At 38.4% G+C, this 7,154-nt stretch overlaps 2 pseudogenes; both read right to left on the bottom strand.

Annotated features, from left to right (window-relative positions):
* Positions 1-1,592: 1,592 nt before the first annotated feature.
* Positions 1,593-2,131, bottom strand: LOC114197036 (centrosomal protein of 19 kDa pseudogene; annotated as a pseudogene).
* Positions 2,132-5,984: 3,853 nt separating this feature from the next.
* LOC114197068 (vomeronasal type-1 receptor 1-like) lies at positions 5,985-6,900 on the bottom strand (annotated as a pseudogene).
* Positions 6,901-7,154: the final 254 nt, after the last annotated feature.

Below are 7,154 nucleotides of genomic sequence, written 5' to 3'. Positions count from 1 at the left end.
TATTGTTATTCATTATCGGTAGATTTCCCATTTTACAAACAAACCTCTTTATTTATGGGAAGAGCTTCAGGGCTTCAGAATGTCTTTAGCATGTATTTTTTCCTGATCCTGAAGGGGCAGAATTCCCCTGTTGTTCATCAAATGACACCCACGTGCAGTTGCAGGGCATTCTGCAGGGCTACTCTTCTACTCCAGGGTTAAATACATAACAAACAGACAAAAAAATACATAACAAACAGAGCTAAATACATATAAAGACATAATTCATATTAAATGCTTAAGAGTGTTTCTGTTTTCTTCATATAACGGAAATGATAGTATTACCCTATGCCATAAGTTTGAGGATTATGAGACAATAAATGTCGAGGACTTATGTGCCAGGTCCATAATACATCACAAATGCTAATTAACATTGTTACTATCACTGTGAAATATAAAACTTCAATAAATGGATATCATATATAAAAATATTACTAGATAGGAAAATTCCATATTGAAAAGATGGTAATAATCCCCCTACTTATTTGTAAAGTTAATGTAAACATTTTTCAAAATTCCAGGAAGATTTTTTTGAAGGGAAAGTCTGATGAATTGATTCTGAATCTTGTCTGAAAGAATAAAATAGCCAAGAAAATTTTGAGGGGGAAAAAGACATACTGCATAGAGGATAATCCCCTGGTAACCATATATGCCCTCTAATCTTATCAAACTATAAATTGCTTACTGTTCCTCAAATAAAATGTTCTAATCCCTATCTCTTTACCACTACCCTCCTCTCCCTTTTTTCTCCTGGTTTCTGTCATCTGGAATTCCATATAAATTTCCAACCAAACACTACCATTTAGGGACAGTCTTCCCTGACTTCTCTACCCTCTTTAACATTTATCAAGCATTTGGCTGTAATCTTTTTTCTGCCTAATACTGTTAATTAGCTATTCACAAGTTTTTGATTTATCTTCCAATTAAACTGTAAACTCCAATTTTATTTGTCAGAGAGAGCACAAGCAGGGAAAGTGGCAGAGGCAGAGGGAGAAGCAGGCTCCCCACTGAGCAAGGAGCCGGATGTGAGACTCGATCCCAAGACCTTGGGATCATGACCTGCGCCAAAGGCAGACACTTAACCTACTAAGACACGCAGGCATCCCTAGATGGTAAGCTCCTTTTTTTTTTTTTTAAAGATTTTATTTGTCAGAGAGAAAGCGAGAAACCGTATAAGCATGGGGAGCGGCAGGCAGAGAGAGAAGCTGGCTCCCCACTGAGCAGAGAGCCGGATGTAGGACTCGATCCCAGGACCCTGGGATCATGACCTGAGCCGAAGGCAGATGTTTAACCGACTGAGCCACCCAGGTGTCCCAGATTGTAAGCTCTTTCAAGGCAGATTCCTATACTCAGTTTTCCCTGAATTCCTCATGCATCTACATAGTAGATACTCCTCATGTCCTGGTTTTGGAAAGTAACCCCATAGTCAATCCAAATATGACCAAACGTGTACATTTAGTGTTCCTCACAGATTTTTCTAGAACAATGTTTATATATTTTTTGTATAAACATAGATTTTCTGCTGCCCCAATACATTTTTTTAGTTTTTTATATCAGAACTCATCAGCTGATTCTGTGTCTGAGCCACAAGACTGCAGTTCATCTTGCAGGAACTCAGCTTCAGTGTCATAAACAAAATTTGGATCATCCTTCTTCTGATTTTTCTCAAAAAGTTCATCCATGATGCTCTTTCTTTTGGCAAGTTCTTTGTCATCTAGTTTGTTCAAGTCTTCCACAGGATCAGTGGTTGTTTCCTGTTGAATTTGTTACACTGTTTTTGACAGACTTTGCCCCCACAAGTAACCTCATAAAAAAGTGAGTAACTTCTCTAGATGTCTCAGGGATACTTGTTCCAGGTAATTCTTGTGTTGTGGATTATTCTTTAATTGTTCAGCAGCTCTGCTGCAATCTGAAAACTTTGAAAAGCTTCAGACGCATGATGCATTGGTGACTTTTCCCCTTCATTTCATTCTCACAGATTAAGATAAGAGCTGGAGACTGGAACCTAATTCCACATTTCTTTGCAGTGCACGTCATTTTCACATACATATTCACATTCACATTCCTCTGGGTAAATCAGAGGAAATCTGATGAAAATGCGTTAGTCACATAATGACTTCCTGCTGGAAGTGGAGGTGGAGACAGGGAGCTCCCCGATCCAGCTCACAGGACTGAGCCTGGGGGTCGGGCATAGCTAATATATTTCATTATATTTGCCAGTGTATCATTTAGAGAGGCATTTGCTAGAATAGCAAGTAAACCCTCAACACTAGCTTAAATACATATATTTTGGTCAAATAAATGATCAGGGTTTATCTATTATGACTGTTAACTGCTCAGTTATGGGAGGTTTCATGTTACATTTCTATTCTCATACCAATTTTATTTTTTTTATTTTCTTATGTTATGTTAATAACCATACATTACATCATTAGTTTTTGATGTAGTGTTCCATGATTCATTGTTTGCGTATAACACCCAATGCTCCATTCAGTACGTGCCCTCCTTAATACCCATCACCAGGCTAACCCATCCCCCCACCCCCCTCCCCTCTAGAACCCTCAGTTTGTTTCTCAGAGTCCATAGTCTCTCATGGTTCATCTCCTCCTCCGATTTCCCCCCCTTCATTTTTCCCTTCCTGCTATCTTCTTTTTTTTTTTTTAACATATAATGTATTATTTGTTTCAGAGGTACAGGTCTGTGATTCAACAGTCTTACACAATTCACATGCTCACCATAGCACATACCCTCCCCAATGTCTATCAACCAGCCACCCCCCATCCCCACCACTCCAGCAAACCTCAGTTTGTTTCCTGAGATTAAGAATTCCTCATATTAGTGAGATCATATGATACATGTCTTTCTCTGATTGAGTTATTTCGCTCAGGATAATACCCTCCCATTCCATCCACGTCGTTGCAAATGACAAGACTTCATTCCTTTTGACGGCTGCATAATATTCCATTGTGTGTGTGTGTGTGTGTGTGTGTGTGTGTGTGTGTGTGTGTGTGTATACCACATCTTTATCCATTCGTCTGTTGATGGACATCTTGGCTCTTTCCATAGTTTGGCTATTGTGGACATTGCTGCTATAAACATCAGGGTGCATGTACCCCCTTGGATCCCTACATTTGTATCTTTGGGGTAAATACCCAGTAGTGCAATTGCTGGGTCGTCTCATACCAATTTTAATTTTCTCAAATTAGAATTAATGTATTTTAATATGCTTGGCTTCTCCATGTACAAATTATTTATTCATTCCCAAATTTTCAATAGAACATGTCAGGAATTCCATCAATTTAATTTTCTTCTTCAATACATTCCTCTGCCTCAAGTTTGACTGTGTAATCTCTAGGCTGGTGTATGGCTGTTAACCTAGGTTTGCCTTTCTCTACCACTGAACAGATCTCATTAGCATTTTGGTTGGGTTGAATCTCCAGTGTCCAGGGTCCATATTGTCTTACTTACTGTCTTCACTTACTTTACAGAGTTTCGCCTTCAGTAATTCCTGGAAAAGCATTAATAGAACATTTTGAGAACTTGCCTTCCTGAAAATATCTCTATTCTAAATCATCCCTGAGTTTAGTTTGACAGGTATCCAATTTTAGTTTAGAAATCGTTATTTCAGAAGTTTGGCAGCATTGCTCCCTTGCCTTCCAGTTTTCAATGTTGCTCTTTAGAAATCTGAGCCAGTTTAATTTTTCTCCCTTTGGATATGACCTGTTGTTTGCTTTCCAGAATCTTTAGGAATCTGTTTTTTCTTCCCTCCAATATTTTTTTCTCTTTCCAAGTTTTTATTTAAATTCTAGTTAACATACAGTGTAATATTAGTTTCAGGTGTAGAATTTAGTGATTTGTCACTTACATACAACACCCAGTGCTCATCACAAGTGCCTTCCTTAATACCCATCACCTATTTAACCCATCCTCCTGCCCACCTCCCCTCCAAACAAACCATCAGATTGTTCTCTGTAGTTAAGAATCTGTTTCTTGCTTTGCCTCTCTTTCTTTCCCCCCACCATGTTCATTTGTTTTGTTTCTTAAATTCCACATTTGAATGAAATATATATAATGGAATATTAGTCAGCCATAAAAAAGAATAAAATCTTGCCATTTGCAATGACATGGATGGAGCTAGAGAGTATTATTCTCCCAATATTTGAAATTTAGATATTGGCATATTTTAATTCACTTCCCATTAAACAAATGAGCCTTTTAGTCTGTAAATGGATATGACAAAACTTCTTGTATAATTTCTCTGATATTTTTCTCTTCTCCATGTTTATATTTCTTTCTCCTAGGGATATCTATTATTCAGATATTCACTGCCAGAAAAGTTTTGCTATTTTTCTAATGTTTCTAAGTTCGTTTCCCTTCTTCCAATTTCCTAGAGGTTGCTCCATATTACCTTCCAACCACTCTGCTGAGTACTTTATCTCTTCTGTCATGGTCCTAATTCCAGAAAGGTCCTTTTAGTCTTCTATCATTCATTTTAATAGCATCCTACCCTTACCTATGCATGCAACAGTTTCATATCTCATCAACAATATTACTTACAAATTGTAGAACTTTTTCTACTTCCTTAATATGGTTTGTTTTTTCCATGTTACTATCCCTTCCCTACCCCCATCTGTTTGTCTTTGTGTTTTTCTTTCAAGGTAGAATGTTTCTTCAAGTGCTTGCTGGTCTTTGGCTGATTGATATTAAAGGATAAGGTCTTTATTTTTTTAATTAATTAATTAATTTACTTTTTGAGAGAGAGAGAGCAGGGCAAGGGGTGGAGGGAAAAGGTGAGAGAAAATTTCAAGCAGGCTCCATCCTCAGTGCAGTGCCCAATGCCAAGATCGACATGCAGCTCAATCTCACATCCCTGAGATCATGACCTGACCTGAAGTCAAGAGTTGGACACTTAACTGACTGAGCCACTCAGGTGCCCCAAAGGATGAGGCCTTTAAAAGCACATTCAAATCATGCATGATAGGGCATGAAGAGTATCAGGTGGGCCTTCCATTAGTATTATTATATAGGCCCTGCCATCTCATTAGGGTAACCCCAAGTGTTAATATAAGTGAGCCCTTTTTTCTTGGATTATGCAGTTTCTGCAGAGAAGAAAACATATTTTGTTGCATTGGAAGGCAATAGTCAATGAGAAAATTAATGCATTTAGAAAACTAAATCACACAACTGAAACCTCACATTGAAAAACAACCAGGATAGGGGCGCCTGGCTCAGTCAGTTAAGCATCTGCCTTTGGCTCAAGTCATGATCCCAGGATCCTGGGATCAAGACCCTCATTGGGCTCCCTGCTCAGTGGGAAGCCTGCTTCTCCCTCTCCCTCTGCCTGCCTTGCTCTCCCTGTCAAATAAATAAAATCTTGAAAGAAAGAAATAAAAAGAAAGAAAGAAAGAAAAGAAAGAAAGAAGAAAGGAAGGAAGGAAGAAAGGAAGAAAGGAAGGAAGAAAGAAAGAAAGGAAGGAAGGAAGGAAGGAAGAATGAAGGAAGGAAGGAAGAAAGGAAGAAAGAAAGAAAGGAAGGAAGGAAGGAAGGAAGAAAGAAGAAAGAAAGAAGGAAGGAAGAAGGAAGGAAGGAAGGAAGAAAGGAAGAAGGAAGGAAGAAGGAAGGAAGAAAGGAAGAAGAAGGAAGGAAGGAAGGAAGAAAGAAAGAAGGAAGGAAGGAAAGAAAGAAGAAAGAAAGGAAGGAAGGAAGGAAAGAAAGAAGAAAGGAAGGAAGGAAGGAAGGAAGAAAGAAAGAGAAAGAAAGAAAGAAAGAAAGAAAGAAAGAAAGAAAGAAAGAAAGAAAGAAAGAAAGAAAGAAAGAAAGAAAGAGAGAGAGAGAAAGAAAAACAACCAGGATAAATTTTAAATGAGTCTACAGTTAGACCCACAGTTGTCAAATATTTTGTACTTAAAAATTTGTTGAATGAATGGTAGTTGTTTATAAAGAGACTATCTGGAGATTTTTATCTTACAACTGACAAAGTAGATTCTTAAGATTTGAATGTCATGGCTGATGAAGAGATAGGGGCTGAAAGCTGGAAAACAAGCAGCCAGGAATGCACTGATGTTCATGAGTTGCAGGCTTTGGGTGACAAAGCAAGTCATATAGAGTGATAAGATGGAGGATGGAAAATAAAAAGAAACAAATGAGCTCACCAGAAGCAGGACAATGTGAGTGGCAGTGGTCTCTGGGGAGGCTCTGGAAGAGAGACTGGTGTGGCGAAGGTATTGGACTCTGCTTATGTCTTTGCAGGAAGAGCACTATGGAGCCACTGGCCCAACCCTTTGGTCCCAAACACAAAATATGAAGGAAGGTAAAGAGGAATGCATAGAGCTTATGGATGAATCAGACCCTCCTGTAGTACACAGTCCAAAATTCATTTTTTGTAATGTTTATAGTATTCCCTGGATGAGTCACTTTCATTGGCACAGCAATATTTATCAGGAGATGAAGAATCCAACAGAGGCAACAGAAGGGTTGAACAACTCTAGGAGCCTTCAGTTTCAGTACTTCCCACCTGGAATTTTTAGGACTAATAGTGATAGCCTGGAAGCCACTCAAAAGGCAGGTGGTGCATAGAGAAACCCCTCGGGCCACCCTATGAGTATAAAAGGTAATCTTGCACACAGCTTCTCCCAGGAAATAGTCCAAACAAAAAGCTGCCAGTGTCTGAGTGATTCCCCTAGAGAGAAGGACTAGAAGGTTGGCTGAAGCCAATTGGTTGAGAATTAGATCTGTAGGCCTCTGAGTATATTTAGTGAATCAAGTTAATATATAAAAACAATGGGATAAGAAATTCCCTAGAAGCCCAACTACAGTCTGGAAGAGGAGGAGAATCCCCATTACCAACTCATAAGAAGCCATAATGTCAATGTCCAAAAGGAGTTTCAAAGCCAGATTATCTAGAGAGAAAGAATGTGTGTATTACTTCCCTTAGTGTGGCAAATTCAATATTAACAAATTTCACCTTTACTCATATTTGCAAAATCCTACTTCATATTATTGGATACACAAATATTGATTCAAACTACTCTGAAAAAGTAAACTGGTTCCCTTCCAAGTATATATGATTTGCTAGCATTTTATTTAGGATATGTGGATGCATATTTATGAATGAC

This window comes from Eumetopias jubatus, unplaced genomic scaffold, assembly GCF_037043125.1.
Source record: "Eumetopias jubatus isolate StellerSeaLion01/CBP00866 unplaced genomic scaffold, mEumJub1_p1.0 scaffold_10, whole genome shotgun sequence".
NCBI lineage: Eukaryota > Metazoa > Chordata > Mammalia > Carnivora > Otariidae > Eumetopias > Eumetopias jubatus.
Note: the sequence above shows the minus strand (reverse complement) of the source record. Positions and strands in the feature narration are given on the sequence as shown.